General features: G+C 41.1%; 1 protein-coding gene across 1 annotated transcript in view; it reads left to right on the top strand.

Moving 5' to 3' along the window:
* The first annotated feature begins 10,471 nt into the window (after nt 1-10,471).
* The window catches only part of LOC143034152 (uncharacterized), a 27,247-nt gene continuing 12,999 nt past the window's right edge, over nt 10,472-24,719 (top strand). Inside the window, exon 1 of the mRNA XM_076200096.1 lies at nt 10,472-10,565. The gene's annotated coding sequence lies outside the window, so the exon portion shown is untranslated. The remainder of the gene's footprint in view (nt 10,566-24,719) is intronic.

The following is a 24,719-nucleotide window of genomic DNA, read 5'->3' as shown; positions in this document are numbered from 1 at the left end:
ATACCTGTATCTCAGGATGGAGTGGGCAATTATTATGAGCACTAGGAAGTAGTACATTATAACCTGAAGCACCAGAAGTAGGGTATAGGGGACCAGTACTCGTATGAGTAAAACAGCAAGGAGAACGAGGAAAAAGTCCAATTACCTTGTTGCCTGGTGCCCTGATTCACCAGGCTTGTATTATGGTCAGATCATAACTGTTCTTAGACCCTACCTGAGACATATACCATACTATGACTAACAAAACAAAGGTGGAAACCAATTTGTAACATCAAACATTGTTATACTAAACTAAACTTCTGAAGGACAAAAAAAAGGGGGGAGGTCAGAACAGTTATTAGTGAACACTGATTTGGATGGTATTACTCATGGAGTCAGGTATCCCTCACTAAGCTAGTAGTACATAAAATCAAGGCTGTTCTCTGTCCATAGCCGAGACGTATAGTAACCCTTGACTTTTTTCTTGAAGGTAACCTTGCTATTTGACTTCTTAATGAACACAGGTAGTGTGTTCCATAGTTGAGCACCTGTGAAGTGAAAGCTGTTTTCGGTGAAGGGACCTGCATGAGATACAATAAAAGACCCGAGACTGTTCCGGGTTCGGTTCTTAGCAGATAACATAAAATTACAGCGCACATATGAGGGAGCAGAATTATGAACGACATTGTAACCATGGTTTAGTTTCAGCTGCTGGACACAATATTTTACAGATAACATTCCTACCTTGCTAAATTCTTCTATACCAATATGACTACGTTGAGGTAAATTTAGCATGAATCTAATGATCTTATTTTGTGCAACCTGTAGCCGAGACTGGTTTTACTGTACCTAAGTCATTATTTTTAGTTACTCAAATTATTATATATAGATTCTTATTACTGAATTAAACTCAGATGTGTGAAATTGTTTAATTTTCCTGGTGCATGCTCTGACAGTACATCAGAGTCATAGATTTAGGTAGGCCAACAATGAATGGAAGCGGCAGGAGGGGCAAAGAACCCACCCTCCTTCCCCATAGGAAAGTTTAGCTAATTGTTTGAGGTGTAGGCCCAAAGAATTTGGCCCAATCAACGATGTCAAGTTAAAGCCCCTCCGACCTGATTTTTGTTCCTCCAATCAATGTACCCAGTTGTGGGACTGGATGTAGAGGAAAAAAAATGGTAAATTTTTTTATTTCTTTTTAACATAAAGGATCACAAAGGCGACAGGAGACCTTTTGGTCCATAACTAGGTCGGATGTGAAAAAATATATATAAATGATAAAAAAAAAAAAAAAAAAAAATGATAATATAAATAATAATAAATAAAATAAATAATACATAGGTATAGTTAAATAATAAACAAACCAGTAAATAGTAAATAATAATAAATGACAAATAAATGGAAATCAAGCAAATATTATATAAACAGACAAATAAACAATATGAAATAAATGTCAGTCAGAATCTTGCTTAAATGTTTTATCTAAATGAATCTTAAAGCTTCGAACTGAACTACATTGCACTGCCTCTGCAGGAAGTTTATTCCATTCATTAACTACATGGTTGGTGAAGTTGTTTCTACCCACTTCCAAATTAAATCTCTTTCCTGACAGTTTCAGACCATTTCTTGTCGGATTCTCATTAAGTGTAAGAATTTTGTCACTTTTGATGTCAATCCCCTTTAGAATCTTAAATACCTGTATCAAGTCCCCTCTGAGTCTACGCTTTTTTAGGGAAAACGGATTTATATGTTTTAGTCAATTTTCATACGATTTATTTTTTTATATTTGGAATCAGTTTTGTGGCTCGCCTTTGTACTTTTTCCAATCTGTCAATGTCTTTAATGAGATTCGGCGACCATACAGAAACAGCATATTCCAAATGTGGATGAATTAAGGATTTATACAGCTTGTTAATGAGAGATTAACTTTTGAAGTCAAAAGATTGTGCAATCAGTCCTAGAATCTTATTTGCTTTCTCAGAGGCTGAAATACACTGCTTAGATGATTTGAGATCATTACTGATAATTACCCCTAGATCCTTCTCACTATCCACTTTTGTTAATGAATTTCTAAATAACTTGTAATCGTTCTTACTGTTATTTTTACCTATGTGCATAACCTTGCATTTACTTTTGTTAAATTTCATTAGCCACTTTTTAGACCATTGCTGTAATTTATTTAAATCTTCTTGAATATCTAGTTGATTTAGGTGATCATTTGCTATTCCGCACAATTTTGTATCATCAGCAATATATATACTCTGAATAGAAGTGGCTCAAGAACGGAATCCTGAGGAACACCACTTGTAACATTTTTCCATCTAGAAGTTTTACCATTTAAAACTACTCTGTTTTCGATCATTCAACCAATTTCTAGTCCAACTTAATAGGCTGCCACTTACTCTGTGTGAAGCTAATTTAGTAAGTAGTCTTTCGTGGGAGACAGTATCAAAAGCTTTTGCTAAGTCTAAATATATTAAATCTATATTGTTTCTTTTGTCATAACTCGAGATGACATAGGAGGTCATGAAAGCAAGTTAAGAAAGTCTATGTCTAAAAGATATAAAAAAATTCAGTTTCCACACAGATGCTTAAACTCTTGGAAAAGCTTAGAAGCTGACATAGCATGAGGTAAAACTATATATTAATTTAAAATATGGTATGATAATTGAAGAATAAGTGACTAAATTATGTGAGAAATTTTGGTTATTCATATTGCTGTATAAATTCCTAGAATAGCCTAGGATATGGATCAGTACAAGCTGGAACCAAATATGAACTGAAAAAACAAGTTATAACAAATGGAGAGTAAAAGAAAGCCCACAAGTGTAGCTGCCTTCCTATATACTACAGTTAAGTTAATACCTAAGGGGATCAGGCTTTCCTTCCTGAAGGATGGTTTACTGACTCATCACCTGGTGCTTATTAAGATGATTTCTACAAGAGATGTCAATGCTAAGTTATTGGTGTCAGGTTGAACTTTGCAATTGGGATCACCTTGAATTTAGATTTATTCTATTTTATTTTATTTTATTTTCCATTGTTTTTCAAATTTCATGATCTTTGTGCTTCCTTTGAGATAATTTTGGTTCAGTTTTCTAGATAGGTTATACATACATATACCAACTATTTGTGAGCAAAACAAGAAGATATCTGACAAGACAACAGGGACAGTTTTATTGCAGATACATGAAGAAAGTATTCGACATCAGTGACGAAGTAAACTTAGAATATGATGCAGAATCAGGAGGGATTGTAAAAAGGGAACTGGTAGAAAACCAACACTTAATAAAACCACATGACCATGTAAATTTCACCTGATTGACAATTGACCACTACTTCATAGAACAATCACAGCCATTGAAGTGAAAGCAGTTATCAAAGAACAAATCCCCTAGAGAGAACAAAATCAACAAAAAATACACACACACCCATTATGAATGACATGGTCAATAGGTTAGCCTACACTCAACTAGTCTAGCCATAGGACACTTCCCCACACCATTCAAAAATGCCACAATTACCCTGATTCCAATATCAAGAAAAGCACTAAGTAGGATAGAACATATCAAACTGATTTCACTACTTGAAATACTAGCAAAGATACTAGAAAAAATCATCAACATAAGGCTAAGACAGCATCTCAAAGAACTATAAAACTCGGGGCAATATGGATTCCAACAACACCATACAATAACCAGCACCATTGTAAGAATGTATGAACAGATCACCAATGCAATGTCACACCAATGTACATTAGTACTTCATAACATCAGCAAAGTTTTTGACAAGGTGATATCCCTATCTATTCCTCAGTATGTATTTTATATATATAAAACACACAAATAGAACAAGAGTTCATTCCTGGACTAGTTTCACATTGGTACTTCTTCAGAAGGAATAATTTCACAACAGAAAAACTGGTTATAGATACAAAAAAATCTGTGGGGAATGAAAGGATACAAGGATAGGTCACAGGGTCAAATGTCTAAGGAGGCTTGAAATCCTGCAAGCTGGTCAGACTGGCACTCCATGGCAGGCTCTGATGTTCCTATTTCTTCCATTCTTTTGCTGTGTGCAATGCTGTTGACTTTGGCTTGTTCTAACCTGTCAATGACGTGTGTCATTATGCCTTGTAGTAACTTGTGAAACTTTCAGTATTCTATGGTTTCACTTCCTACTGTTATTGGTGTTGGGTTGACCTTTACAACTGGTATCACTTTGAATTTGGATTGTGGTGTGAATGGGGCGAGTTTGGGTGCAAAGTTGGCTCTCCTGGCATGGGAACAAAGGTCACCCGTAGAATGTGAAGACGTGGTGTATGGGGAAGGGGAGAGCAAAGGGGCGAGTGAGAAGTACAACAGAGGAAAAATAGAGGATAGCTAGGCCTGGTAATAGGATTGATAGGATTAGATAAGTATCATTAGTATGTGAGAAAGCAGTTAAAATTTATGTTGTCGGTCTGTCCTGTAACAGAGGAGCTGAAGGAGGGTCAGTGCTGAACTGAATTGTCCACTTTCACCCTACAGATTTATTGGTCTTTACTTTCCATTTCTTTTCATACTCTGTGGTTTGGTTCATTGCAATTTTCATTTGCTTTGCCATTATTTTTGTTCATCTTCCTGGGTAATGATGATTTGAGTTTCATCACCAGCATACATCACAAAGTCGCAGTTTGCTAGGAGAGGAGGGATATCTGCTGTGTACACCATGTTTAGTGTTGGTGACATAATCCCTGTGGTACACCACTGTTAAGAAGAAAGTGATCACATTGGTGTTCTTTTGATTTAATTCTTGCCGTGTGTTCCATTAGGAATCCGCATAGGAACCTCATTAGTTCTTCAGCTTACCTGTGATTGTGGAAATTCCTGTCAAATTCATCAAGCTGCTGGATTTTGTAGGTCTATATTGGGTTGCCTCCCTGCTTAATCACAGTTGTTGGTAATCATTACTAACATGTTCAGACTTATTGTGTTTCAATTCATGATCACCTGATCTTAAGTTTAAAAATAATCTCTCAAATAAGATATTGGAAGAAAACAAATTAATAGCAACAAATACCTTCAGAGATGATACTTCAAGCAATGATGATACTTCAAGCAGAAGAAGCTGCTTGTGGAGAGTGCCCCTTCAACCCTCCTCCCAAATAAAATAATAATAAAATGGCAAGGGAGGTCCAAGGGAAATGACAACATGTGAACCTTAATATCAATTATGAAATTCAACCTAATACCACTAACAATAGGAGATAAGATATCAAATACTTAAAAACTGGCGAACTACTGGAACTCAAAGTAACCAGTAGAGCATCCAGCAACAGATTAAAACAGGCAAAAGCCACTACAGCAAAACCAAGAAGACTTAAAGCAATGTCAGAGAATGTCAAAGTACACCTACAAAGCCTCTGCAAGACCAATAATACCCCCACATCCCTTTCAACACTATTGAAAAACCAACCACATAAACTATATCATGATTATTGTAGCCATACTTTTTTATACCAGAGATTTCCATCATATTTCAAAACAAAGTTAGGCAATATGATATTTTAACCCAAATAAAAGTCTCCATGCACAGCAAGATCTTTTATGGCCGATACAACTCATGTTTGCTCTGCACACAAATCCACAACAGGCGCATGAGAAATGGCCACCTCCCACACGATCTGGTTCAGTAGAGGGGTGGTGTCAATGCTGCCTTATCTCATGTTCCCTAACACATTTCACTTCTGCATACTACTCTATCCCTGCTTGAACAGCAGCTCTCCATCAGATTTATCCGCAGCCACCTCCTGCCACCAGCCTAAATCTATACAAAAATAATAATTTTGCGTGCTCTTACATACATCCCTGAATCATGGTTTTGATATTCCAACTGGGTCTGAACCCACAGATAACTCTCCATTGAGCATCTTCCTTGGCAATCTTTCCTCACCCATCTTACTGACATATTCCAATGAAGCCTCTTTTTCCTAAGCAATTCATACATGGATGGTATGCCATCACAATTCAAAACTTCCTCGTTTGTAATTTTGAATTATAAATACTAATAATAATGATGATAATAATAATGATAAGAATTATAACAATAATAAAAATAACAATAATAATGATAATTACTGTAACAATAATAATAATAATTCATAATGAACTATATGCAACAATCAACAACAGTGTGGAAATAACCATCATCCCACGACTACAGGATCACTCAAAATTGGAACTCTTAAAAGGTCAAAGACTAATCTGAGTCTACTATTCAAAAAGAACAAAAAACAGTGTAAAGATCCTAACCTTCCACACTACTGACCTTTGCCTGACCTCAACTCCCAACCATCCTTTACACAGTGGAAGTCAGCCATAATGGTCCATTACAGGACCAGCTTATCCCCTGAGGGACGATACAGCCTATGTACCTCACCACGATAGCTTTGTCTGGATTGATATGGATTCACCATGGTCTTGGATCATGTGTTGGACTTGTGATCGACAGCTATTTTCCCTCCCGGAAGAGAGCTCAGAGCTCATATATGACTGATCTATGGGTAATGCTATGACCTTACATGCACACACATCCCCAACTCCCTGCCCATGAGAGTTGGAGTAACGACTCGCAGCGCAGCGATACTAATATTTCAGCCATAGTGGCGTCCGCAAACGCTACCAATGCGCCGTCAAGTCGTAAAGTGCACGTGGATATATGGTATATTGGAATGGCTGTGTTTATGGCTCGAATTATTGATTAGGTGCTAGCACATCTTTATACGCGACAGATATACAGCACCTGATGGCCGCCATTGTAGAATGGCATTAGAAAGCCATGGCAGTGCGTTTTACATATCCGAGGATCGAACCCGGGCCTTCTGCATTCCGAGGCAGCAACGTTACCCGTTACTAATATCTATTGTTAGCAGTTCAACATGTATCACACAGGAATATTTTCCCTCCAACCTCCTCCGTAAAATTGCTCTGGCAAACTATTTTGTTTTCTCAATTTGCAAAGATTGTCATTTGTTATGCTGGAGGAAAGTTATTTCCCTCCAGCATATAAGATTCCTTCCCAAAAGCTGCGGAATGCAAGTCTTCTCCAACAGTCGGAGGAAAAATAGCCCAGTATGATATCAAATGTGGGCCTGAAGGTGAACTACCACCCAAGAAGAGGTAGCCTGTGCTATGTGAGGAGAACTGAGGGGACGTCACACAGCTTCACCTATATTGGGGCACGCCTCTTCAACTCTGTCCCACAGAAATTGCGAAACCAGACAGGCACTTCACCAGAGAGTTTCAAAAACAAACTGGATAAGTGGCTGGCCACAGTTATGGACCAACCACCTACACTGGGATACATCAGCTCCAAAAACAACTCCCTCCAGTCACTGACCTGTGACTCAGAGAGGAGGAGCTGCCTGAGTACAGCGGACGTCCACGTTAGCTGAATCGGTCAAGATTAAATCGGACAAAGGTAGACAAAGGTAGATAACGTCTTTAAATTTCTCCTGGTGACCTAATGCTATCTATGATTCTCGTTGCCGTTAGGCGATTCTATTCATGTCTGTGAAGTATGCGCACACACATGATTCGATGGCGCAGTGGTTAGAGTCTCCGGCTGCCACTACGGCGGTCCGGGTTCGAATCCCGTCCAGGGATGAAATAATTTTAGTTGCGCTGCGAGTCGTTACTCCAACTCTCATGGGCGGGGAGTTGGGTGTGTGTGCGTGTAAGGTCACAGCATTACCCATAGATCGGTCATACACGAACTCTGAGCTCTCTTCCGGGAGGGAAATAGCTGTCGATCACGAGTCCAACACGTGGTCCAAGACCATGGTGAATCACGCACCTTCCTCGCGAGTGCTATTTTTCCTTTTACACTCCAAGAGTCGGAGGAAAAATAGCCCAGTGTGATAACGCCTTCAGTGGTGAGACTACGGTAGTTTAGTGGCAAGTTGAGTAGTTGACAAGTCGCTTGTAGCACTAACGAGTACTAAACCAGCCCCGTGGCAAAGATCCTATACGATCTTGTCCCTGACGATCCTGTACTCTACTTTGAAGGACAACAACTTAAAACTAACTACAAAAGAAGCACGTGTGTGTGTGATTCACCATGGTCTTGGATCACGTGTTAGACTCGTGATCGACAGTTATCTCCCTCCCGTAAGAGAGCTCAGAGATCGTGTATGACCGGTCTATGGGTAATACTGTGACCTTACACGCACACACACATACCCAACTCCCCACCCATGAGTTGGAGTAACGACTCGCAGCGCAGCGATACTGAAATTATATCAGTACTGGGTGGGATTCGAACCCGGACCGCCGTAGTGGCGGCCGGGGACTCTACCAACTGCGCAACGAGTGTGCACGTGTGTATCTTCGTTGGCGATAACCAGCGTTTCTAGCCGAGATGGTTGAGTCCTAGTGGTAGTCAAGGAGAGTAATAGACATTAGAAAATACAAAATCGTCGACGCCATCTTTTAGTTGTATCAAGTCATACAAGTGCTTTGCGACTCTGGTCCGTAAGGGTGACATTAAAGTTAACTATATAGAATATATAGAGCAAATATCCCAGGCAGGTACGGTTTCTGGGAATCAAATGAATAAAAGAATAAATAGATAAAATAAATGAAACTAATGAATAGTTGTTGACATAACAGTAGATTGAGAGAAGAGGAGGAATGAGTGTTGGGAGAGAGAGAGAGAAAGAGAGAGAGAAGGTGATCAAGGGGAGAGCAAATGGGAGAGAATGGTTGGGGGAGGAGGAAGTTGATGGAGGTGGTGGGGGGGCGGAAGGGGGGGAGGCTTGTTCGGTAATTCATATCTTCGGCACTTAACTTCTGCTGACCCGATTCTTTCGACCACTTGTGGCATTCCCCCTCCCTTCCCTCCCTTCCCTCCCTCCCTCCCTTCCCCTCCCTCCCTCCCTCTCACCCTATATTCAGCCCTCTCCCCCCACCAATCCATAAAGAGGAATTTACCACATATATATTTTTTGAGTCAGCACGCTAGTTTAGGTGACTTGGTATAAACCCCTTTATAGGGCACAATCACGTAATATTCTTTGATGAATGGTTGGAACAAATTTCCATGAAATAGTAATAATAATAATAATGATAATAATAATAATAATAATAATAATAATAATAATAATAATGATAATAAAAATAATATATAATGTAAGCTATATCTTATTTCTACTGCTTTTCTTAATTCAAATCTCTCTTTTACCATCTCTGGAACTCCACTCCACTCCGTGGCGATATATTCCATAAGGATAGAAACGCTGGTTACTGGGAGCGAAGTACAATGCAGTCCTTGAGCTACTTCCTCCTTAGCCCCTTCTCCTTTATCCAACTTTTATTTTACTACTCCTCCTCCTCCTCCTCCTCCTCCTCCTCCTCTTCCTCCTTCGACCACGTTCCTTCTTAACCCTCCTTCCACTATCCTCTCCTTCCTCATCCACTTCCCTTCCTCCATTTCTACTCTTTCTCCCATTCTCCTCCTTCCTCCCCTCTCCTCCTATTTCCCCTCTCCTACAGTGTGTGTGTGTGTGTGTGTATTATAATATATATATATATATATATACATATATATTATATATATATATATATATGTGTGTGTGTGTGTGTATTTACCTATAAGTTGTATTATACGGCAAGGGAGCTATGCTCGTGGTGACCGTCTTTGTATCTCTCAGCATCAAGTTTTTTCTCAAAATCTTGAAAAGTGTTTGCACACACTGCTTCTTGGCCTTTTGTGCGTGTGTGTGTGTATTCACCTTGGTCTTTGGATCACGTGTTGGATTCGTGATCGACAGCTATTTCCCTCCCGGAAGAGAGCTCAGAGCTCGTATGATCGATCAATGGGTAATGCTATGACCTTACACACACGCGCACACAACTCCCCGCCCACGAGAGTCGGAGTAACGACCCGAAGCGCAGCGATACCGAAATATTTTCGGCCCTCGGCAGGATACAAACCAAGTACTGCCTGTGCTACCGTCCTGGCAGTCCTGTACTCTATCAACCGCGCCACTGTGTGTGTATGTACGTGAATGTGTAAGGAAGAACACAGAGAGAGACAAACCAGATGCCCAGAAGATAAGACACATCATGACCACAGACCAGAAAAATGAGACTTCCCACACTGGAGGAGGGAAGAAAGAGAGGTGATATTATGGTAATGGTACTTGGAGCAGTGAAAGGGACAGTAAAAATGGACAGAGGGGATCTGTCAGTGCGAGATGAAAAACGACGAGAGGTCTTGGCAAAGATAAAGGACACACACACACACACAAACAAACAAGTGTAGATACAATAGATATACACACGCAAGTGCACATATAAACACACGCAGGCACAAAAATACAAATTCCCCTAAATACACACGTGCGCACGCAATCGTGCCGCGCGCGCGCGTGCACACACACACACACACACACACACACACACACACACCCTCAGTCGCTTGCTCACTGACATTTTCATACACTCCCTCACTCCTTCTCATAGAGTCGCCGTTGCCTGCTCACCGCAGCGCACCTGGCTCCGATAACTCCCTTCGTCAGTGTGGCAAGTAACCCCCCACAGGTAGGAACATCTTCCTCGCGTTCCTTTTCTCTCCCTCTCTCTCTCTCCCACGCCACCAAAGCCCAGGTGGTCGCTGCGCTGTTTCGTTTGACAATGGGTCGTACTCTACCTTCTTGATTACTTTCTTAACATCAGTCCAATTCGTGGTGAGAATGAATTTTGTGTTTTGAGTTTTTCCAGTGACGTGAAGCTGAGTGTGTGTGTGTATACATACATACACACATACATTATATATATATATATGTGTGTGTGTGTGTATGTCTGAAGTGTAAAGTTTACAATCAGTGTATAAACCCAGCTATAATCTACGGATGCGAGACTTGGAAACCGACAACGACAAAACTCAGGAGTGCACAAAGGAGAATGAAGAGATCAGTGCTGGGATTAACGTTGGAAGACAGAGCCAGTTGGTTGAGAGAGAAGACTGTAGTGTAAAATATTGTGGAGGCGGTAAAGAGAGGAAGCAGGGTTGGACAGGAAAATTGGCGCGAAAGAATGATGGACGATGGAACAAGTGTGTTGCTGAGTGGACGCCGCGGGATGCGAAACGTGGAAGAGGGAGACCAGATAGGTGGACAGATAAGATAGGGAAGTATGCAGGAGTGACGTGGCAGAAATTTGCGTAGTTGTGCGAGTCATGGAATGGTATGAAAGAGGCCTTTGTCCACCAGTGGACGCGAAATGGCTAATATATATATATATATATACAATTCTATATATATATATATATATATATATGTATATATATATGTACATATTATATATATATACATATATATATATATATATATATATATATACATGTCTATATATATATATATATATACAGGTATATATATATATATATATACATGTATATATATATATATATATATACATGTATATATATATATACATGTATATATATATATATACATGTATATATATATATATACATGTATATATATATATAAATATATATATGTATATATATATATATACATGTATATATATATATATATATATATATATATACATGTATATATATATATATATATGTATATGTATATATATATATTATACATAAACATATATATATATACATATATGTATATATGTATATATGTATATATGTATATATATATATACATTCATCCTCGGTTAAGGGGTAGAGGGAAGTTTGGGGGGAGAAAATCATAAGAGGAAAGACAGGTGGAGAGTACAAAAGGGGACATCTGCTGTTTGGCTTCTTATTAAGAAAAGGGCTTTCACCTCTCGCTTTCTTATAATTATACATATATATAGTATATATATATATATATATATATATATACATATACATATATATATACATATATATATATACACACACATATATATATATATATATACATATATATATATATATATATATATATATAAATATATACATACATATTCCTATACTTATGGACTGTGTAGATGACGTCAGCGAAGTGACACGGGTGACTATAGATTGTTCCCCAATTTCTATGTCGTGAATATTGGTGATCCCTCTAGTGTAAACAAACCTAACACTATGATGGCATGATGGGGGTGCGGCAGATTTGTCATATCTTTGCTCTGGCTGATACCAGACGATTTTATTCAGCCGAGGGACTGCCCTAACAAAGTTCAGAGGATTAAGTCTAATAAAGTGACGTCATACACGCCATGTATGGTTATTATTACTACCAGGGTTGGATCCGAATGCAGGAGACTGTACGTAAGTCCAAATTCAAGTACCTGGTTATTTTTCAAGTACAAATACAAGCACATTCATTTTGCTATGTACTTAAGTCCAAGTATATGTCATTAAGTACAAGTACTTTATGTGGTAAAAAAGATCCTGTCACAGATTCGTAAAACATCATTAATACTTAATGTACGTATTTACTCAATGAAATTCGCTAGAGTCTATACACAGTATATACATACATATGCCAAAGGCTATTTTCCCCCTTTTCACGGGAAGTAACTAAAAAACAAAAGCATAGAAACCACTCCCACCCATTCCATCCCTAACATACTCCACTCCCTTCTACCCTTTTATCTTGGCACCTCCTGGATGACGGGTCCTCGCTGCATCCTGTTCACTGCCCTGGGTCAGAAGCAGTGTCGCAAGACACAGCAAGGCCGCTTCATTAATTCGGCGACCCCCCCCCCTCCCCTCATGCAGAAAAGGAGAAGACGGGGAGAAATCCCTTCGGGCTGCGGCAATTTATTTCTCATATATACTCCCTCACCCTCCATCCTCCACCCACTCCCCCTCATTCATCGCAACATCATCCATACACAACAGTATATAACCTTTGATTAAATACAATGTACTTGTTTATACTTGAATACACATCGTATTTTCCAAGTACTTTGGGGTCCAAATAAAAGTACAAGTACACGTATTTAGACACTACCTTGATTACTATTATTATTGTTATCATTATTGTTATGGTTACTATTATTATTATTAGAAGAAAAGTTTAAACGTTTTTGAGATAATATGTCCGAGAAGTATGATAGGGATTACAAGGTTAGATAGAGTGAGAAACGAGGAGGTGAGGAGGAGAGCGGGGATGGAAAAGAAGATGGCAGATGGGGCTTATGAAAGAGTATTAGGATGGTTTGGACACATGGAAGGAATGAGTGCAGAAAGATTAGTAAAAGAGGTGTGGAAGGCAGAGGTGGAGGGAGTGAACTTGAGGGGACGACCGAGGATGAGATAGATGGATGGGATAAAAGGGGCATTGGGGAGAAGGGGAATGTCTGTTGAGCAAAGAAGGGAGAAGCCAGGAGATAGGGGGCGAGTGGAGAATGGCTGTGTATAGATGACACTGTGACACAAGGAATGCAGGGGAGGAGGATGGGGAGGGGGAGTAGGGAGTGATTATGCGTAAATGATATTTTGACGCAGCCAGAAAGAATTTCTCCCCGTCTTCTCTTTTTCTGTAGGGGGGGGGGTCGCTAATTAAGTTAAGTGGCCTTGCTGTGGATGTACTGTGTCTTGCTACATTGCTTTTGACCTGGGCAGTGGGCGGGATACAGGGATGACCCGTCATCCATGAAGAGCTAAGACGATAGGGAGGAAGGGGTGATGGATGAGAGTGGAATGGGTGGGAAAGAAATGGATGGGGGCGGGTACTTGCATTTCTATTTTGATACTTAGGGATACTTGGTATATAGACAGATAATATTATTATTGTCATTATTATTATCATTACTATTACATACATACATATACCAAAGGCTTCCCCCTTACAAGGGAGGTAGCCAAACAACAAAGGCATAAAAACCATTCCCACCCATTCCATCCCTAATACACTCCACTCCCCTCCACCCTCCCTCTTATCTTGGCACCTCCTGGGTCAGATGTGCTGTGTCACAAGATACAGCATATCCACAGCAAGACACAGCACATCCACAGCAAGGCCGCTTCAGTAAATCGGCGACCCCCCATCTCCGTCCCCCATGTAGAAGAGAAGACGGGGAGAAATCCCTTCGGGCTGCGTCAAATTTTTCTCACATATACTACCTCACCCCCCACCCATTCCACCTCATGCATCACAACATCATCCATATACAACCATTCTCCATTCACCCCTGTCTTTTGTCCTCTCCTGTCCTTCCTCAACAGACATTCCCCTCTTCCCCAAAGCCCCTTTTACCCCATCCATCCATCTCATCCTAGGTCGCCCCCTCATGTTCACTCCTTCCACATCTGCCTTCCACACCTCTTTTACTAGTCTTCACTCATTCTTTCCATGTGTCCAAACCATCCCAATACTCTTTCATCAACCCTATCTCCCAACTCCCTTACCACTCCCGTTCTCCTCCTCACCTCCTCATTCTATCCAGCCTAGTAACCCCTATCATACTTCTCAGACACCTCATCTCAAACACATTCAAACTCCTCTCTTATGTTCCATGTTTCTGCCCCATACAGTGTTGTCGGCACAATCACTCCTTCATACAATCTCCTCTTAGCATCCATTCCCAAATGTCTATTTCTCATTACACTTTTTAATCCACCAAGGCATTTACTCGCTTCTCTCAATCTACATTCTACCTCCACCTCCACTCCTCCCTTTTCTGCCACATTTGCACCCAAGTATCTAAAACTATCCACTTCCTCCAGTCTCTCTCCCTTAATGCTCACTTCCAGTCTGCTGCCACTTTCACCCCTTGTACATCTCATCACCTTACTTTTACCCACATTTATCTTCAGCTTTCTTCTTTCACACACTCTCCCAAACTCTGTCACCAACTTCCTCAAACCCTCCTCTGATCCTGCTACAAGCGCAGTGTCATCCGCAAACAACAGCTGGCTCACCTCCCACTTTTCTCCATTTTCTTTAACCATCTCCAATCCCTGACCCACTACCCTTGCATTTACCTCTCGCACCACCCCATCCATGTGTAAGTTGAACAGCCAGGGCGACATAACACATCCCTGACGAAGTCCCACCTTCACCTCGAATCACTCGCTCTCTCCATATATAATCCTGAAACACGCTCTACTACTCTCGTAAAAACTCCTGACATCTCCTAAAAGCTTTCCTCCTATCCCATATATCTGCAAAACCTCCCACAGTGGCTTCCTATCTACCCTGTCATAAGCCTTTTCCAGATCCATAAAAGCCCAAAAAAACATCCTTACCTTTTCCTATAGCTTTCTCACATATCTGTCTTACCACAAAAATCTGATCTACGCAACCTCTACCTGTTCTAAATCCACACTGTTCCTCACCAATTACTCCCTCTGTTCCTCTCCTAATCCTCTCAATCAAGATCCTCCCATAAGCCTTCCTAACTACACTTAACAAGCTAATCCCTCTGAAACTACTACACTCACACTTGTACCCTTTTCCCTTGTAAAGTGGAACTATACAGGCACTCCTCCAGTCCTCCGGCACTCTACCCTCTCTCAAACAAACATTAAATAACTTCACCACCCAGTCCACCATCACTGTACCTCCTTTTTTCAGACGTTCTGCATGACATCCATCCAGACCAGGTGCCTTACCTGCTCTCATCATCTTAACAACTGCCTTCACTTCATCCTTCCTTATTTCTCCTCCATTTTCCTCTCTCATCACGGTCCTTTTTTTAGCACTTCCCACTGCAACTACCTTTCCCTCCCTATCCTCCTTCACATTTAGCAACTCCCTAAAATACTCTGCCCATCTTCCTCTTACTGCCTCCTTTATCTTGTGCTTTACTTCTCTTTTCTTTGTACCTCTCATACGATTCCGTCCTATTTTGTAACCAATCTGTGAAAGCTCATTACTATTACTACTACTATTATAACTGTTGTTGTTATTTTGTCATTTTATTATTATTGCAAATGTGATAAAAGGCATTTACGCTGGGTTTGGTTCACAGAAACCAAAGAATGAGGCAATCAAATGAAAACGATGAGGGAAGTCATGAAATGATCCAAGTCACAGCTCAAAGAAACGAGAATTATTTAGCTACAAAAGAGAGTGACCAAAACTACATTTTTATGGGAGATCAGAAGTAAAGAAAGAATTAGAATTGAAAAAAAAAATCATTAGCATTTTACTGGTTTGTTCATTTAATTATTTGTATAATCATTATTTATTAATTTCATTTACTTTGATGAGAACCTCCAGTTGACCTCATCATTCGGAAGTGGAACCCCGACGGGCTGGTACTCCCTCTCATGAATAGTTCCAAGATTTCTGTTAACACCGTGTGACACATTTTCTTTTCCAAGTTTCATTTCCTGGTTTGTTATATCCCATTATTATATATATAAAAAAAAATTAATCAGAAATTCGGGTTTGTGATCAGGACTTTGATATTTCGAAATTTTCATATAAAAATACGTATCAGTTCACAATTAGATCAACAGAGTATATATTTATTTTATGAAACAATCTTATCAAAACAAGTAAAAAACAAATGACGGTTATAAAGCAACTTAAACACGTCAGAAATGACTGGATTTCCTGGATTTGCGGTTGTAGTCCAGGTCGCACTCCCACACCAGCCCCCAGATATAGTCCCCCATCATTTTCTCATTGTAGTGGCCCTGGTACCTCCGCTCTATCTCCTTCACATCTTGGTGGAATCGCTCGCCTTGTTCTTCTGAGTACGCGCTCATGTTGTCCTCGAATTTGTCCTGGTGAGCGTCCAGCATATGAAGTTTAAGGGACATCCTGCATCCCATGGCACCAAAAGCCTTTACCAGATCCTGCACCAGCTGCTGCTGGTAGTTTTCAGCTCTGTGGTTGCCCAGGAAGCCCTTGGCAACTGCTATGAAACAGTTCCATGCTGTTCTCTCAATCCTACTGAGCTTACTGGAGAACTCGGTAGACAACAAAAATCCCACCTTTGATTTTGGCCTCAGATAACTTGGGAAAGAACTCAAGAAGGTACTTAAAAGTGGCCGATTCCTAGTCGAGAGCCTTCACGAACTGCAGTGGCGGCACGAGCACAATCCTGGGATCAACCAGTGGCTCCCACATGACATTCCGGGTCCCAACTACAATTTCTGTTCGCTGCTCCAAGTTCTTCCTGTTGTAGTGGTCAGAGGTGGCTCTGCTGTCCCAAAGGCAGAGGAAGCATTGGAATTTGATTAAGCCTCCCTGGAGACCAAGCAGGAAAGACATCACCTTAAAGTCTCTCAGGCGGATTGAATGGGCTAGGGGCAGCGTCGGGAATTTGTTTCCATTGAGGAGGAGGACAACCTTCAAGTTTGTGGTGGAGCTGTCTATGAAGAGCCGCCACTCCTTGGGCACAAACGGCATTCCAGTAACGCCAAAGAGTCCAGGCACATCATGACAGAAGCAGAGGCCATCCCTAAGAGTGTAAAAGCCTGAGAAAGGTTCGTGCCGACTTCTCTGACTTGTCACCTGCACCTCCTCCTTGACCAAGTTCCACTGCTTCATCCTGGAGATGAATAGCTCTGCATTGGACTTGGTCAGACCCATATCCCTGACCAAGTCATTTACTTCTTTTTGATTTGGGAAGTGAGGAACTTTCTCTGGTACCTCAGGCAGGTAAGCCAAGTCCTCAGCATCCATCTCCTCCTCTTCATCAAAATACTTGTCTTGGACTTCACCTGGAGCAGGTGGCACTGGCACGGGATATTTGGAGCAGTGAGGAATTGGAGCAATTGATGATGGGAGATCTGGGTAATGTGGAGTGGTCTGTTGGCTCTAGACAGACCCGTGGGTTGGAGAATTTCAGGGACCTTTTCTCACCTCGCAGCATCCACCCTTCCAGCGTCTTCTTAAGCCGCGTCCACACTTGCTTCATTTCCACGTATCGTATCATCTTTGCGTACCACCTAGTGACACGATACGGTGCAACTGGGTGTTGTACCCACTTGTTGCGTATATACAGCAGGCGGATACGCAACAAATGGGTACAACACCCTGTTGCACCGTATCGTATCACTAGGTGGTACGCAAAGATAATACGATACGTGGAAATGCAACAAGTGTGGACGCGGCTTTACAGTGCTCACAACAGTAGTGAGGGGCCCAGAGTTTGTCTTGGTAGGCATCACAAACCTTCACCGACGTTTCTAAGGAGAACTGTTTGCCTCTCTTCTTTATATACTCGCCGCATATATAACAGAAAGAGTCCGGGGGGGGGGGGGTGCTGGCACCCCCTTGAAGCCATACTGAAAATATAGAAATATATGCAATAAGAAAATATGGGTCTTATTGATCTGAAAGTATAAATAATGAACATGCTAAATGAACTTGTATAAGATAAGTAAGGTAATTCAGGCTATAGTCATAAAAAACAGTTTTAGCACCAAATTGCACCAACTGCTTTTACTGCAATTCTAAAATTTTATTAGGTTGAATGCTAGTGACTAGCTTAGAATTTTTACAAACCCAAACTTATAACTGCTTAATAGCATTTTTTATTTATTTGGGACCTAAGTAACATAGAAAAAGGGATTACAATCCAGGAACAGAGTATTTTTTTTTCTTTGTTACATGGTGTGATCAACACTATTTTCGAAGATTTTTTTATATCTACGAGGAGCTGATAACTGGCAACTAAACACCCCCACCTCTTCCTCCCCTCCTTCTTCTCTTCCACCTCACACGCTCACAAACACAGCACAATCTAACGTTTCGTCCTGGAGAGATAATTGGCAAGGATCGTTGCCGGTGGGGCAAGGGCCTCGGGCCTCGGTCAAGTAATACAACTGATTGATTGATTTATTGATGAAATCGTTGATTGATCTAGTTTGGGGGTCACAGGGTGACGTTGATTTTTCGCAAGTGTCCTTCCTGTCACTTAGATGTATATATGTGTACCGTATGTATATCCTGTGGATGTCAGTGACAAATGTTCCTTGTCACTGATGGATGATGAGGTGACCTGTCCGCTTTGGGGCTTCTGACGCACTTTCTACTCATCAATTTCTTGTCAATGCCTCTGAACTGGACTCAATCGGGAAATTAATCGATCAGCGTAGGGAGTACGTGGCTCTTTGCTTTCCTTCTTTATCTATCTCTGTTTCCACGTCTCTCTCTCTCTCTCTCCGTCTTCCTCTCCCTCTCTGACTCTTTCTCTCTCCGTCTCCTCCCCTCTCTTTCTCTCTTTCCCCCCCTATCTCTCTCTCTCTCCGTCTTATTCTCCCTCTTCGTCTCCTTCCCTCTCTCTCTTCCTCCCCCCTCTCTCTATCTCTCTTCTTCCCCCCCTTTCTCTCCCTCCCTCCCCCTATCTCTTTCCCTCCCTCCCCCCTCTCTCTCCCTCCCTCCCCCCCCCTCTCTCTCTCTCTCTCTCTCCCTCCCTCCCTCCCCCCCTCTCTCTCTCTAAGCATTCACATTCGTCATGCCAGACGACGCATCAAATTCAAACAGATATCCGAATAGAACACAGTACAAGTCTTATTCATAAACCTTAAGTGCTAGTAACTGAACGGTTTTATGGTATTTAAGATAAATCTAACTAACTGCGTGGACTGGTTCGTAATGTCCAAAATTGTCGTGGTCTTTTCCATGATTATGAAGTAAATATCTTGGGGCTCGTCAAAAAAAAAAAAAAAAAAAAAAAAAAAAAAATGAATAATAATAAATAAATGAATATAATTAATAGTAATAATAATGACAATAATAATAGCAATAACATTATCAATAACTAATAATAACAGTAATAACAACAATGATAAAAATAATGATAATAGTAATAATGATGACATTAATAACATTATTAATAACATTAATAATGATATTAATAATAACATTATTAATAATATTGATAATATATTAATATATAATATATAATAATATATCATATAATAATATATAATATAATATATAATAATATATGATATATGAATATATTATTAATAATATTGATAATTATATGTTATTAATTAATAACAATAATTGGAAAGCCCTGCTTCGGATCCCCGTTCTTAAGTCCCATGGCAACTGTATCTGTTTGCCTTTGGCTCTCTTTTTGATCGATGACGTGGCAAGCCATCATCGTTGAGTCACGGCGTCAGAACACATGTGAAAGGAAAAAAAAGGCATCTTGGAATGTTCTGGGATCTTTTGGATGTGCGTGTGTGTGTGTGTGTGTGTGTGTGTGTGTGTGTGTGTGTGTGTGTGTGTGTGTGTGTGTGTGTGTGTGTGTGTGTGTGTGTGTGTGTGTTTTCTTCTTTCCTTTTCCCTAGAGATTATCGACTTCATGCCTGTATCCTGGGACAAAGAGTGCTATCAAGTGTGGAGTAGGCGTTTCTCGGCTTTTTTTCTGGTAATAAGAGAAAAAGATGTCCTTGTCCCAACACTTCTACATCTGCATGGACTGGATATATTGGACAGAGTTATCGATCAACGTCACTTCGGAACATTTACTGGTAATGCTTTGATCACTGACTTCGCCTTTGCCGACGACGCTGCACTTCTTGCGGAGTCTTTGGAGGTCCTGATTCCAACCCTGGAGTCACTGCACAGAGAGTCCAAGACTCCAGGTCTTCAGGATCAACACCAGAGACCAGACGTTAGGCTACAATGGTTCTTAACCTTTTTCAGTGTCCTTAGTACCCCTTGATAGCTTAGAAAATTTCCTCGTACCCCCATCCAATACAAATACAATGCAAACATATGAAAAAGATTAGTGATACAAACCTTGGTGAGAAATTATTAGATATATTCGATTACTGAACAAAGGTACTTTTCATTTCAAATTAGAAATGTCAATTAGTAGGTTACAATGAATGCACATTATGCTTTCTTTTTATAAATATACAATACCATTGCACTGACTACCATGTCTCGTAACCCCCACATTCAATGTTTCATACCCCTTGGGGGTACAGGTACCCCAACTGCCTTAGAGGCTTTGTTAGATGACACAGTCTGTCCATACACGTGGCGAGAATATCAAGGTATTGGAAAATTTCGTTTATCTATGCTTATCTTCGTTTAGTTTTATCATCTTTCTTTTCACCGTCTTACACACCTTTTACTGCATAACAGTGGAGGTCATGTTAGACTCTTCTTCTTCAACCTTCATACGAATGGCGTGGTCCATGGTCGATAGATGTTTATGCAAGAGGACTAAAGTTCCAGTTACACCAAGCTTACAACCTGTTTCCGACCCCCTCCTTCGACGGTGGCATTTTTGTTTCTCTCACTCATGGTTAGCGCCAGGTGGCTATTTCGTATTCATCTTCATGACTGGGGAGGAGATTCGTTCCAATTGCATTACTGTCTTGAATTCTTTTCATGTTAAACAGAGGAACAGCACAAATCAGCCTGGTCGCCGGTGGTCGGAAAGAGGTCAGATTCTTCAAGTCGCTTCTGTTCCCTGTCTTGCTGTACGGTTGCGAGTCATGGACTATGGTGACCTGGGCAGGCGTCTACGTCTTTGGTATCAAATGCCTTCGGGAAATTATGAGGTATCGCTGGTATTGACTTCGAATCAAACCAGCGACTGCTCCGTGAAGGCATTATCACTGGTTTTTTTTTTCTTCCAACTGTTGGAGAAGATTTGCAGGAAGGATTCAGATAACCTGGAGGAAAAATAAAAATCCTCCAGCACACGAAATGACACTGTAATTTTATTGAGAAAACAAAATAGTTTGCCACAATTATCTTACGTCGGGAAAAAAGTTCTGGAGGTGGGTGGTATCGCCGATTAATCGTAGGTTGGAGAAAAAATAGCCCCAGTGTGATAACCCTTTGAGACTCAGTCAAGACCAGTTACCAGAAAAAAGTCGTGAATGTCAACAACGGTTGTATGGGAATGTGGCAAGTTTCTTTGATGCTGAACTCCCACCCTCCAGTCATAGGGTCGTCTTTTAAAAGGGGACAACCCTCAAAAGGGAAGACGAAGAAGATCAACCAAAGAATCCACAGTAGGAGCAAGTCGAACGATCCTGACGAAAGATTTTTGGGATGGGAAGGGCGACTGCATGGGAAACGGTGGAAAATGGCGTCAGTTGTACATGTAAATGAAGCGATACGTCCTTCGGCATATGGTCCAGTATAAATTATGACGATTTGCCTAATTGTAATATATATAGGAGTTATACTCATGGGGTCCCGTCTCCGTTTTGAGTTTATTTATGTCGTCCGGTTGGACTGGTTCTTGTAATTCCACAATTTTATTTGTGTGTGTGTGTGTGTGTGTGTGTGTGTGTGTGTGTGTGTGTGTGTGTGTGTGTGTGTGTGTGTGCGTGTTTTGAACAGTGCTGCATACTATCTACAAGCTCATAAGAAATCGCAACAACGGGTAATAAAATTCAGCCTTATTATTTCCCGCTGGGCCACAAAATGGCGTTACTTTTGCCCAGCGCCAGTTACTATCTACTCATCAATATAAAAGACTAAGAATGAAAAAATTATGAACAAGTAAATGACTATTCGTTACAGCAACAATGCCACATATAATTAATTTTCCACCATTTCTCTGAAAGTTTCATTCTCCAATATTTTCGCGCACGTGTATGTGTGCGTGCGTGTGTGTGTGTGTGTGTGTGTGTGTGTGTGTGTGTGTGTAGTGTGCACATGTATGTGTGTATTTGTGAAGTCATCAAGTGTTACACGTTCATGCTAGCGGTCATAAACAAGCTGTACCCTTTCATGTCATAAATCAAAATCGTAAAATTCTCCTGCCCTAATGTCATAAAACGTCATGGGACTTTCCCAGTTAAATTGGCCATGCCGCCGGGCGATTTTATTCATCTCCCACAGGAGAGGACCAAAACTTCACTTACAATGAAGAAAAAAATTGAGTTATTTTACATATATAAATGATATAGCGAGTGTCAGGCCATTGGTAAACAACTCAGGTACAATCACAACATAATTGGGGTGGAGGACTTGAGGCAAGCTCTCGAAAGCTGTTAGCTTCTTCAAATGATTCACCATTGTCTTGGATCACGTGTTGGACTCGTGATAGACAGCTATTACCCTCCCGAATGAGAGCTCAGAGCTCATATGTGCCCGATCTATGGGTAATGCTGTGACCTTACACACACACACACACACACACACACACACACACACACACACACACACACACACACACACATACATACACCTCCCCGCCCACGAAAATTGAAGTACCGGCTCGCAGCGCCTGGACGAGAATCGAACTCGGACAGCTGGAGTTACGGTTGTGAACGCTACCCCTGCGTCGTCGACACCAGTGCTGTGGTCTAATGGCACTGTAGGCTAAACAACAATTAAACCAACAACTCTTCGACGTTGACAGGAAGAAGAAGAAGAAGAAGAAGAAGAAGAAGAGGAAGAAGAAGAAGAAGAAGAAGACAAAAAAGATGAAAACAAAGAAGACGTAGAAGGCAAATAAGAAGAAGACAAAGAAGACAAAAAAGAAGAAGAAGAAGAAGAAGAAAAAGAAGGAACCGAAGAAGTAAGAAAAGACAAAGAAGAAGATGAAAAAGAAGGAAAAGAAGAAAGAAAAGAAAAGACAAAGAAGACGAAGAAGACAAAGGGGGATCATATGTGGCATGTCTGGACCGACAGAAACAGGTGTTCAGATGTTCACCACCATGTGGCTCGGTAGCGAGAAATCAACCCTTAGGTGATCAGACTCCCCCCCCTACCCCTCCCCAGCCCTCTTCCCAAAGCGTTGCCTCCCACACCTGAATAGAATCGTCTGCCGACAACCAGAATAAAATCAGAACTCGAAGCTTAGCGAAAGGGCTCATCAACCCGAAGCTGAACAAAACCTTAGTCCAGCGTTATCACACTGGGCTATTTTTCCTCCGATTGTTGGCGCAAATATGGAACTCACAGGTTACGGGAAGGAATCTAATATGCTGAAGGAAAATGATTTTCCCCCAGCATATCAAATTACTCTTTCTGTAAATTGATGGGAAGACAAAATTTGCCAGTGACTTTACGGCTGAAAATGTGCTGGAAGTGGGCGGAACCGCCGACAAATCGGAGGTTGCAGGAAAAACAATTCAGTGTGATAACCCCTTCAGATTATCTTGAACTTTTGACTGCTCAGGATGCATGTCATTCAGTTTGGGGTTTGCATCTGTTTGAAAGGGTTATCACATTGACCTCTATTCCTCCAACCTCCGATTCATCGGCGGTAGCGTCTACCTCCAGCGCTTTTCCCGCCGTAAAATTACTTTGGCTCCATATCTGCTCCAACAGTCGAAGGAAAAAAAGCCCAGTGTGATGACGCCTCGAGTCATACGCCCCGGGTGATTTTATTCAGCTGAGGAAATGTGCACAAGAATCCTTGGTGCTCTCCGGAGACGAACAAAACCGCCTGGCCTTCTAGCAAGACCCTTTAATCAAAGGGTCTATGTATTCTCCTCGTATAAAGGTGTCTGTGTCAGGTGTCATGGACACTGAACACTGAAAGGGAAGAGGGGGAGGGGGAGGAGGAGGAGGAGGAGGAGGAAGAGGATGAGCAGGATGAACCAGATGAGGAGGAGAAGGAGGAAGAGGATGAGCAGGATGAACAAGATGAGGAGGAGGAGGAAAAGGGGGAAGAGAAGGAAGAAAAGGAGGAGGAAAAGGAGAAGGAGGAAGAGGAGTAGGAGGAGGAAGAAGAGGAGGAAGAGGAGGAGAGTGTTACAACAAGGCACTGATACACACTTTTGCAGTCTTCAAACCCTTTGTAATAATTCCTGTGGGGAGGAAAGTCACGGGGAGGGGGTGCGGGAAGAGTGGG

Source organism: Oratosquilla oratoria, chromosome 17 (assembly GCF_046742065.1).
Source record: "Oratosquilla oratoria isolate Oo_2021 chromosome 17, ASM4674206v1, whole genome shotgun sequence".
NCBI lineage: Eukaryota > Metazoa > Arthropoda > Malacostraca > Stomatopoda > Squillidae > Oratosquilla > Oratosquilla oratoria.
This window is presented reverse-complemented; position numbering and strand designations above follow the sequence as displayed.